General features: G+C 34.3%; 1 long non-coding RNA gene across 1 annotated transcript; it reads left to right on the forward strand.

The window, feature by feature from the left end:
* Window positions 1-5,448: 5,448 nt before the first annotated feature.
* LOC120254180 lies at window positions 5,449-5,900 on the forward strand. Its single transcript, XR_005534543.1, has 3 exons — window positions 5,449-5,519; window positions 5,606-5,671; window positions 5,851-5,900. It is a non-coding gene; the product is annotated as an uncharacterized LOC120254180 (long non-coding RNA).
* Window positions 5,901-10,338: the final 4,438 nt, after the last annotated feature.

The following is a 10,338-nucleotide window of genomic DNA, read 5'->3' on the forward strand; positions in this document are numbered from 1 at the left end:
ACAAGATCAAATTTAATGGAGAGCAAGAGTTACGAACTCCTTCAAAATTATTATCAGGTGAAGAAATTTTTGAGCAAGTTAAAGTCAACTCAGGGGGAAAAGAAGACGTGGTGCAAGTACTTCTACAGATAAGCGACAACAATGGAGGAAGAAAAGCATTTTCTTTGAGCTCCCATATTGGAAACAAAATTTATTGTGTCATAATTTAGACGTGATGCATATAGAGAAGAATGTGTGCGATAATATTCTTTTCACACTGTTGAATGATAGTTCTCGCTCTATAGATCATCTCAATGCTCGTAAGGATCTAAGAGATATTGGTTGTAAACCGGACTTGTGGCCAGATGAAAATGGAAAGTTTGCTCCAGCAGTTTACACAATGAGTAAACAAGGGAAGAAGCTATTTCTAAATACTTTGAATAATATCTCTGTGCCAGATAGCTATGCAAGCAATATTTCTCGGTGCATCGATGCTACTAATCTTAAAATAGTTGGGACATTAAAAAGTCATGATAGTCACATACTATTACAATAGTTGCTTCCACTCGCTATGCGTGCAGGGGTTGATGATAAAGTATCTACGGTACTACTTGAGTTATGTTCATTTTTCAGACAAATATGTGGCAAAACATTGAATGCTATGGAATTGGATAATCTACAAAACCAAATTGTACTAACATTGTGCGACATGGAAATGCTTTTCCCCCCTTCATTTTTCACATTGATGATACACTTGATTGTCCATTTGGTTGATGAAGCAAAACTTGGAGGTCCAGTCTATTACCGTTGGATGTATCCAATAGAAAGGTATCTAATTGTTAATAACTTTATTTATAATTAATAATAGGATCAAATCTATGTTATATAACTATGAGTTGTGTGATGTTTTAGGTATTTGGGACTATTAAAATCATATGTTCAGCAACAAAGCAAGACCGGAGGGATCTATCAGCAGTGCTATATTGCACAAGAGGCTATTACATTTTGTTCTCGATATCTAGATGATATTGAGACATTATGGAATCGACCTAAGCGAAGTTGATGATGAATCATACTTCCCTAACACCCAAATGCTCAAATTGCGGAATTATTTTTCATATGTTGGGAAACCAGTAGGCGGTTTTACGTGGTTTACTTTATCATTCATTGAGACAACTACAAGCGCATCGTCATGTGCTAATCAATTGTCAAGCAATTGATTCTTATATTCAGTGAGTATTATTGCTTGTGTGTTTATGCACTATTAAAGTGGATGTTGTTATTAAAATATTACTTTGAACATGATAGACAATTCAGGATTATTGCAAGAAGACAATTACGGAACCGAAGTAGAAACCCTATTGAGGTAGACAAGATGGTTCATAGAGAGTTTAGTCAGCGGTTCACAAATCGAGTAAGTATTTCTCTAGACATATACATTGAATTTTATGTGCCATAAGTCTAAATTATTTTCATTTGTCTTTAGATCAACCGAGATCATGAGGTGCTCCCAGATTTTGATAAGAGTTTGCTCAAAGCTCTTGCGCAATGACCAATTAAACAAGCAGAAAGATACACGACATTCAATGTCAATGGATACAAGTTTCGTACTTTGGAACGTGACAGAGGATTAAACACACAGAATAGTGATGTTTTTGGCACATTTGGAACGAGGAGTTATTCTAGAAATAGTGATGTTAACATGCGGTATGGAGGTGTGCCGTATTATGGAAAATTAGTTGACATCATTAATATTAATTACAATGGATTGTTTACGATGACTTTGTTCAAGTGTGAGTGGGCCAACAGAACTCACCCTAAAGATTTAAAAACTGATAAATTAGGTTTTACTTCAATCAATTTTGCAAGATCTATACATACTGGGGTGACTAAAGATGAGGAGCCATACATTAAAGCTTCTGAGGCACAAATGGTATTTTATGTTGATGATCAAAAAGAAGGTGGGTGGTGCATACCAATACACTTGAAACCTAGAGATTTGTACGATATGGGTGAGGAAAATTTAGATGGCATGGCCAATATTGAAGCTTATCCATCACAAAATTTGGAAAGTTTATTTCCCGATGAAGATATACATTTACCTTTGAGTCGAGATGATGTAGATGATCTTCATAATTTGCAATTCTCAAATACTGGGGAACAATTTGAAACTGAAAATTATAGTTAAATAATTGATTATGTGAGGTAAATAATTGATTATTTTTTCTTTTCCTTTTACATCTTATCAACCTAATGAATTTATTATGTGAGTTATTTGCAGTATGCCGAGGACAAAAAGACATATCACGACAAGTAATTCAGCAAATTCTACAGTGGATCCAACTCATTCTATGGATCTAGGTACATCTATGCCAACACCACAGATTAATGCACAAGTTCAAGAAGTTGGTCCTCAAATTAATGCACAAGTTCAAGAAGGTGATCCTCAAATTAAATGCACAAGTTCAAGAAGGTGATCCTCAAATTAATGCACAAGTTCAAGAAGGTGGTCATGTGCATCAATTAGCAGTAGAAAGAGATGAACCTCAGCTTTTTAGGGATTGCAAAAGGAGTACAAAGAACATGGGATGTGCAAATTAGAGGTAATTAATCCATATAGCATCTTATATATATAATTTATTTGAACTTCATATATTGCATGTGGTATCGAGGTTACATATTAGGTTACATGCTATGAACAATAATCTCATATATAAGATGTGTTTTCATTTTATTTAAATGACAAATGGAAATGGGGAATTGAAGCGGTAAAAAATGTGAGCCATTGACGTATACTCTCTTCCACCGGGAGAGAAAGTTGTTGTGAAATGTGAGCCATTGACGTATACTCTCTTCCATGGGGTATGCTCGCTCAATTTCTAGGCCACATTGCAAGTAATTGTCAGAATTTTCCTATCGGATATGAAAAGTGGCAAAAGATCCCATAGAGCTATAAAGATCATGTCTGGAAGAATATTATAAAGGTATCTAATGTTCTTTATAATTGCCATGTTATGGGTTATATTTTTTATTGTTACATCTCGATCGCTTTTATACTAATGTATTTATTTATTTGTAGTCAAAAACCGGAGGTAAAATGATGATGGACATAAGCGTATATATTTTTCAAAAGCTTAGCAAAATGGCTGAGACAATTGATATAACTTATATAACTTGATTAAATGTGATCCCGATGGTCCTCGTGAAGCCAACATGGTAAGGAAACCTCCAGAGATCCCTTTGGAGCAATGGGTTGCATTTGTGGATTATAGAGCTCGACCTGACACGAAGGTGATATCCTTCAAAAAAATTAACAGTTGTATTATTGTTTCTCTTTTAAATGTTTAAATTACACTTTGCAGGCAAAAGCTGAACAAAATACAATAAATAGCACCCACCAGACAATGCCTCACACATTAGGTTCTAAGTCATTGCTCAACTGGAAAATGAGATGGTTATTACTTTCTTTTCTTTTGAGTAGTTTTAATTATGTTTATTAATCATGTTGCAACATTACTTACATTTTAAACAACTTGCATTCCTGGTAGGAAAAGCAACTTGGTCGCTCTGTCACTAGAGCTGAATTATTTCAGGCAAGCCATACAACATCCAATGGGTCTTTTGTAAATGAAGAAGCGAGGCATAATCATGTAAGTTTAACATTGAAACATATGACATGTTTCCTGCTTTTGTGACATATGTTTTTATGGAAAACTATATTGCTTTAATTTACAGGAAGATCTAATTATTCGAAGTCAAGGCTCATCTGAAAATGAAGCATTTACTAGTGTTTTTGGGAAAGAACACCTAGGGTATGTTCGGGGTATGGGACTTGGAGTTGTCCCAACTCAAATATATGGATCATCTTCTAGCTCGAGTAGAAGAAATGAAGCGAGTGGGGGCACACAAGCTGAAATCAATGAGCTCAGGGACACTATGCAACTCTTAAGGCAACAAGTGCAAGAAAATGAACAACGATTTCAGCAACAATTATCAATTCTTACCCAACAATTGGCCAACTAAAATCAAAACATAGCAACCAATCAGGTTTTGTTTAAATTTCTTTGACATAGGAAAATTTGGGGTCGCCAATTATTGGAAGACGTTCATCACAGGGTAGTCACACGGTACATTGCAACCAAATTTCAGATGAATCTACATAGGACATATGCGACAGTAAGTTAAGTAAGTCCTCATTATCTATTTTTATATTTGAAGTATGAAAGTTCACTGTATTTAATAATCAATCATATGAATTCAGTTTGGGATCCACATAAGAGGGTTTGACCCGGCTTTCAATTCGGTGAGTTCTTGATCAATCATTGAGTCCAGTTGGTGTTTTGCTATTTATTAATTTAATTTTTGGTTTGCAAGTTTTGTTGTCTGTGTTTTCAGGCCAAAGCAAAAATAGGACATCATTGAATGATGTGATGCCATGATCAACCCACTGAATTTAAAGCTGATTTGCAGTTTTTACACTATCTTTTGTTAATCTTTGGCTTTCAAATTTTAATTCCTTGTGATGCCAGTTGTTTATCTTTTTTGTGGATTGCTCATGTTAGTTGTAGACTATATATGTAGTACTGATTTATTTTATGTTTTGCATTTCTTATGCTTTTTCAAATGGTTAATTAAGACTCAGAATTTTACATTAGTTTCTATCCTTGTTTCATCTCCCATCTGAAAACTATGTAAGATAACAAATATGGGCAGAAGGATGTCAAAAACTTGGAGTTGTCCAAGGTGAGCATTTCTTTGTTCTTTTCCTAGTTCAGTGTTGTGACTTGTGATGCTGTTGGTTTTAAAGCTTTTCCATTTTGTTTCATGTTTTACTAGCAGCTTACATATCAAGGTGGAATCTTTTCAGCCTTTGTGTTCTATTGAGTTGAATTTCATGTTTTTTCTTGCAGGATATGCTATTTTGATAAAGCTTTTTTGATGCTATGATTCAGGGCAGTATGGGTCTGTTATTGGTAAGAAAATTGCATTAAACAACTATTATACTCCACCATAAACACCGGTTGATAGATTAATATATTAAGTTTTCAATTTGCCTTGGTTTTGTTAGTAGTTCAGGGCAATGCCCATACTTGTTAGTATTATTCATGTTATTATATTGAACGAGTTTGGGCTTTGGGATACATGAAAGGCTCAGGAAGGTGAAATGTAGCATAGGTTATTTACTTTCTTTGTCTCGTCTTGCTTGTAAATATAGAATTATTAATATGTTGCATGCCATGGTTGTTAATTACTCGACAAAATGAGATTCTTGATCTCTTTAAGTTTATGGGCATATCTATGTCTTCCATAATTCAGACCTGAATTAAAATCTAGTACTTGTAGAAAATTTTTTGTAATGCTCAACTTTGGTGACAATTGTACTCCATAGAGTTGTAATTGGATATGATGAAGGGATTGTCCTAATAAAACTTGGTCGTGAAGTACCTGTTGCTAGTATGGACAGCAGTGGAAAAATCATACGGGCAAAGCATAATGAAATCCAAGCAGTGAATATTAAGACAGTTGGTGCTGATTTTGAGGTTGTTTATGCTAAAACATCACTAGGAAAGTTCATTTATTTTATGTTGGAGTTGAAATGAAATTTTGAATTTTCCATTTTTGTCAGGTCACAGACGGTGAAAGATTGCCTTTGGCTGTGAAAGAGTTGGGAAGTTACGATCTTTATCCACAAGTATGTTTATATGTTAAGGATGTATAATGAATAGATCCTTTATTAATCCATTGTTTCCTTTTGTTTTGGATGCTGCCACCTTAAATTTTTTTTTTCCTTTGAAGTTTAATGGTTCTTGCAATTCCACTGTTCTGTTTTCATTATGAACAATAATTGGTATATTTGTTTTTAATGTTCAGAGCTTAAAGCATAATCCCAATGGAAGATTTGTTGTTGTTTGCGGAGATGGTGAGTATATTATATATACAGCTTTAGCTTCGAGCTTTGTGTAGTGATTGGTTCTTGTTCTAGGTGGTCATCCTCTCCATTTTCTTGTTATATATACTGTTTATGCGTTGTTTCGTTCTGCATTGCTTATTCTAGGGTTTCAGTGTTTGATACTGGTTCGTGGATTTCTTTCTTTCAAGTGATTTTTAGGGGATAAGTAGAAATGAAAAAGAAAAAATCAATTTTGGTTAAATTTGCAAACTTTGATTTTTATGAATGCCAGAGAATGTCTCCCTTATGATCGATTTTGTGTTTGTAGGATGTGATACATGCTTGCTTTGGATAAATTCTTGGGAGACCTCGTCTACTGTTTGAAAATGGTATTGTTTTTATCTATTGTCGAATTGAAAGAGCCTTATATGCCTCCTTTATGGTTATTGTATTATTACCGCTTGTTTCCTGAATAGGTCAAAGAAGAAAATTGCTCTGATAGCAATGTATGTTCAAATGCCGAAGCGATCAATCAAAATTTGATTAAGGATGAGCTATTGGATTTGAAGCCAGCTCTGGAAACAGAGGTGAAGGCCTTAGTTTAAGTTTGCATTTCATACTTTTACTTAAAACGCTAGTCGGTATCATTCTTTGTGCAATAAGTATACATAGGTACAACTTTTTTAATGATGCTAGTGATGGTTTTGTGTTGCCAGTGTGGTTTAAAACATGACATCTTATAAAACAAAATGTATGACTTGTTGATTAAGCGAAAAATAAAATATTTGGTTTACAAGTTAGGTTAGCTGTAATGCTCCACTGTTATAGTCTCCTCATAGATGGCTAGTTTTCCAACTGATTATTTTCATGCATCACAATTGTCATGTGATGTATCACTTCCTTCTGTCAAATTTGACTGCTTTGCTTTGCTTTTAGTCAAGTTAAGGATGATTGATTATTGATTATCAGTTATAGAATGCATTGGTGAATTTGTGTGTGAATCAAATGGTTGATGTGATCTATGTTGAACAATTTACCTTGCTGCTGCAGTTTAGCCTAGGTTTTTCTTGACCATATATTCATCATTATATGACTACAGGTATGTTTAATTCCTTTATCAGCTGGTGTATATCATTCTCTTCATAATTACTTGGTGCATTTTGGTTTGTCTGTTTGATGTACAGAAGTCAAATAAATGAATTAGTCTACTCTAGCACAAATGCTCATGCCCATGCTTGGCAAAACTAAGATTTGTTTTTTAGCAGGCCCACTTCAAATGCATGCTATATCTATCTTCTGCTTAATTACTTATTTCAGTTTTTTTTATTGTAGATAATTCATTCAAGTTCATCAAGTGGTCATTTGAAATCATATTTTGTTGGAATGGGATTTTCACCATCCCTTGTTGATAAAGTAATCAAGGAACATGGTAAGCATATATGCAATCCTTGTGGATGTGTTCCACTTTTTAATATGTATGCACTTATTTCAACTATTTATTCTTGATTATTGATCAACATGCATGTTTTCTTGAACTCAGGTGAAGATGATGCTAACCTGCTATTGGAAACTCTCTTTACATATTCTGTGAGTGGTTATTTCTGCATATTTATATGATGTTTCTTATCTAAATAAAACAATAAGGACCTTCTTGTTTATTGTGCCTCCAAGTAATATATTTTGTCTTGTACTTAACGCTTGGATAATTTTCTGGCTGACTTAGGCTCTTGAGAAGTCCAGTAGTCCCAAAGCTTCAGATTCTAAGGATGGATTATCTGGTTCTGACAACGAAGGGAGTCATTCACCTCTTAACCTTACTTCGGATGATGAAGAAATGGAGGTATATCTTTATCAATTCATTTTCCTTGTAAACACAACTTCTACTTGTCTAGAATCACATGTGTAGGGTCTATTCTGCTATTCACATCATCAATTCTAGAGTGTGGAAATTTTGTTTTGTTGGATTTTCCATAATTCCATGCCATATTGTGTGTGTGTGTGTGTGTGTGTTTTTTTGGAAGGTTGGTGGTTGGGTGACTGAATATGGTAATTAAGACATTTTCTACTGTGAGAGGGTGCTATGGTTACTTATGCACAGCCTGAAAGAGCACTGCAACTATTTGCTTCCTTTGTTCATGGACAGAGACTGCGGCCAAACACAACACACCCTTCAATTTATGATTGATGAGTCTTGTTCTCAAATTTGTTTATAAACAATTGTCTAGCTTGTGATTATTATAATATGTTTGCAGCTTAGAGAGAAAACAAATTTGTAAATTTGACTTAATTATTAATGAGTTATAAATAAATTTTTTATAATTTTTAAATATTAATTGAATGAGTTCAATGCACAGGATTCATATATATATATATATATATAAAATAGTCAAAATATCAAATAAAAAATAAAAAAGAATTTTAAAAAAATCAAACCCACGGCGGTTTACGCATGAACTGCCGCCACTTTCTTCGAGTTCCTCTGTCTCGATCTCTTAATAATTTAACGGCCGTTATATAACCGCCGAGAATTCTCGTACGCATTTCACGGCCATTGTTCCGGCCGTTCTATAAAACCTCCATGAATTACGCTCCCGACATTCATATACGCGGCAGCGTTGCAACTGGCATTGGTTTCATTTAGCGGCGGTTATAACCGCCGCTAAATGATTTTAAAACCGCCCCAAAAAACATGATTTCTTGTAGTGTTAGAACCTAAAATAAATAATTTTATAATCATGTTTGGATATATTTTATTATTATTTAGAAATTATTTAAACTGAATTAAACTATTTATTGGAATTAGATATGGACAAATATCTTATCAAAAGGAAGACAATTTTGGTGGAATCATCTGGTGTCAACACTGGTGACTCTCAACCTTGTGCAAAGAAATATCATGTTGAATTAAATTTAGACAATCTTCCTTCAGATCCTGGATTGCGAAAAAAATTTCGGACTATCACCCTAATGAGAGAGACAAGGTTAGAAGGGCTTATTTACAAAAAGGTCCATGCCAACCTCACACATTATTTTCGAAGCAGAATATGAAGCTCTTATAGCTGGTTTGGAATTGGCAATCGAAAATGGAAATTCAGCATATCTATATATTTGGAGACTCACAACTCATCATCAAACAAGTCGAAGGAGAATACAAAATATACAAAGCTGAGCTTCATAAATACTATAAGAAGGTCAAAATGTTAATAAAGAAAATTCCCCAAGTACAGCTGAGTAGGGTTTCAAGATTAGAAAATGGAGAAGCTGATTCTTTGGCAAGAATAGCGAAGGAATTAGCAAATCTAAATCATGATGAAATTCAAATCACTATAAGGAACAGAAGACCCATAAGTACAATCCTTAGTGATGTTGAAGAAGAAAATACCGAAAGCAACATGGAAATCTTCACCCTCGGGATGCCAGAGGAAGATTGGAGGCATCCATTCATGGAATATTTGAAATATGATAAATTGACAAAGGACAAATTAGAAAGCCTTCAAATAAAATGAAGAGCTCTAAGATTCACTCTCATTAATAACACATTGTACCACAGGTCATATGATCAACTACTCATGCGATGTCTTTCATATGAAGAAGCAAAAGAAGTCATGCATGATGTACATTCTGGGATATGTGGTGCACACCAATCAGGACCCAAGATGCGACTTAAGATTAAGCACATGGGATATTATTCTGCCAACCATGGTCAGAGATTGCATTGAATATGCCAAAAAAATGCCATCTATGTCAAATTCATGGGGGATTTATTCATCAACATTCGAATCCCTTGCATCCCACACTCTCTTCATGGCCTTTTGAGATATACGGAACAAATGTGATCGGTCCCATTGAGCCTCCATCATCTTCTGGACATCGATTCATATTGGCTACAACATATTATTTCTCCAGATGGGCAGAGGCTATTCCTTTAAGAAAAGTAAAGACTGAGAACATTATAAAATTCTTCAGAGAAAATATCCTATACAGATTTGGAACTCCAAGAAGAATGATCTTAGATAATGGCCCCGTTTTCAGAAGCTTTAAAATTGGGAGATTTGCACAACATAACAAAATAGACTGGAGGTATATCTCCATCTATAATGCAAGAGCAAATGGGTTGGCAGAAGAATTTAACAAAACTTTGTCAAAATTGCTAAAGAAAGCTATGTCCAAAAAAATAAAAAAAGATTGGCATAATAGACTCCCAAAAATGCTATGGGTCTATTATACCACGTATAGGACTCCAACACAATACACACCATACTCTTTAGTGTTTAGAATTGAAGCAATCCTACCCCTTGAAATTTAAATACCTTCATTAAGAATGGTATTGTATAATGAAATATCTAATGAAGATAATGTTCAACATCGCTTAGATGAGTTAGATTCTCTTAATGAAAAAGGATAGAGGTACAGCAAAATCTTGAAGTTTACAAGGCAAAGATGTCCTAAGCTTATAATAAGTTGGCTAT

The sequence above is a fragment of the Dioscorea cayenensis genome, unplaced genomic scaffold (genome assembly GCF_009730915.1).
Source record: "Dioscorea cayenensis subsp. rotundata cultivar TDr96_F1 unplaced genomic scaffold, TDr96_F1_v2_PseudoChromosome.rev07_lg8_w22 25.fasta BLBR01000375.1, whole genome shotgun sequence".
NCBI lineage: Eukaryota > Viridiplantae > Streptophyta > Magnoliopsida > Dioscoreales > Dioscoreaceae > Dioscorea > Dioscorea cayenensis.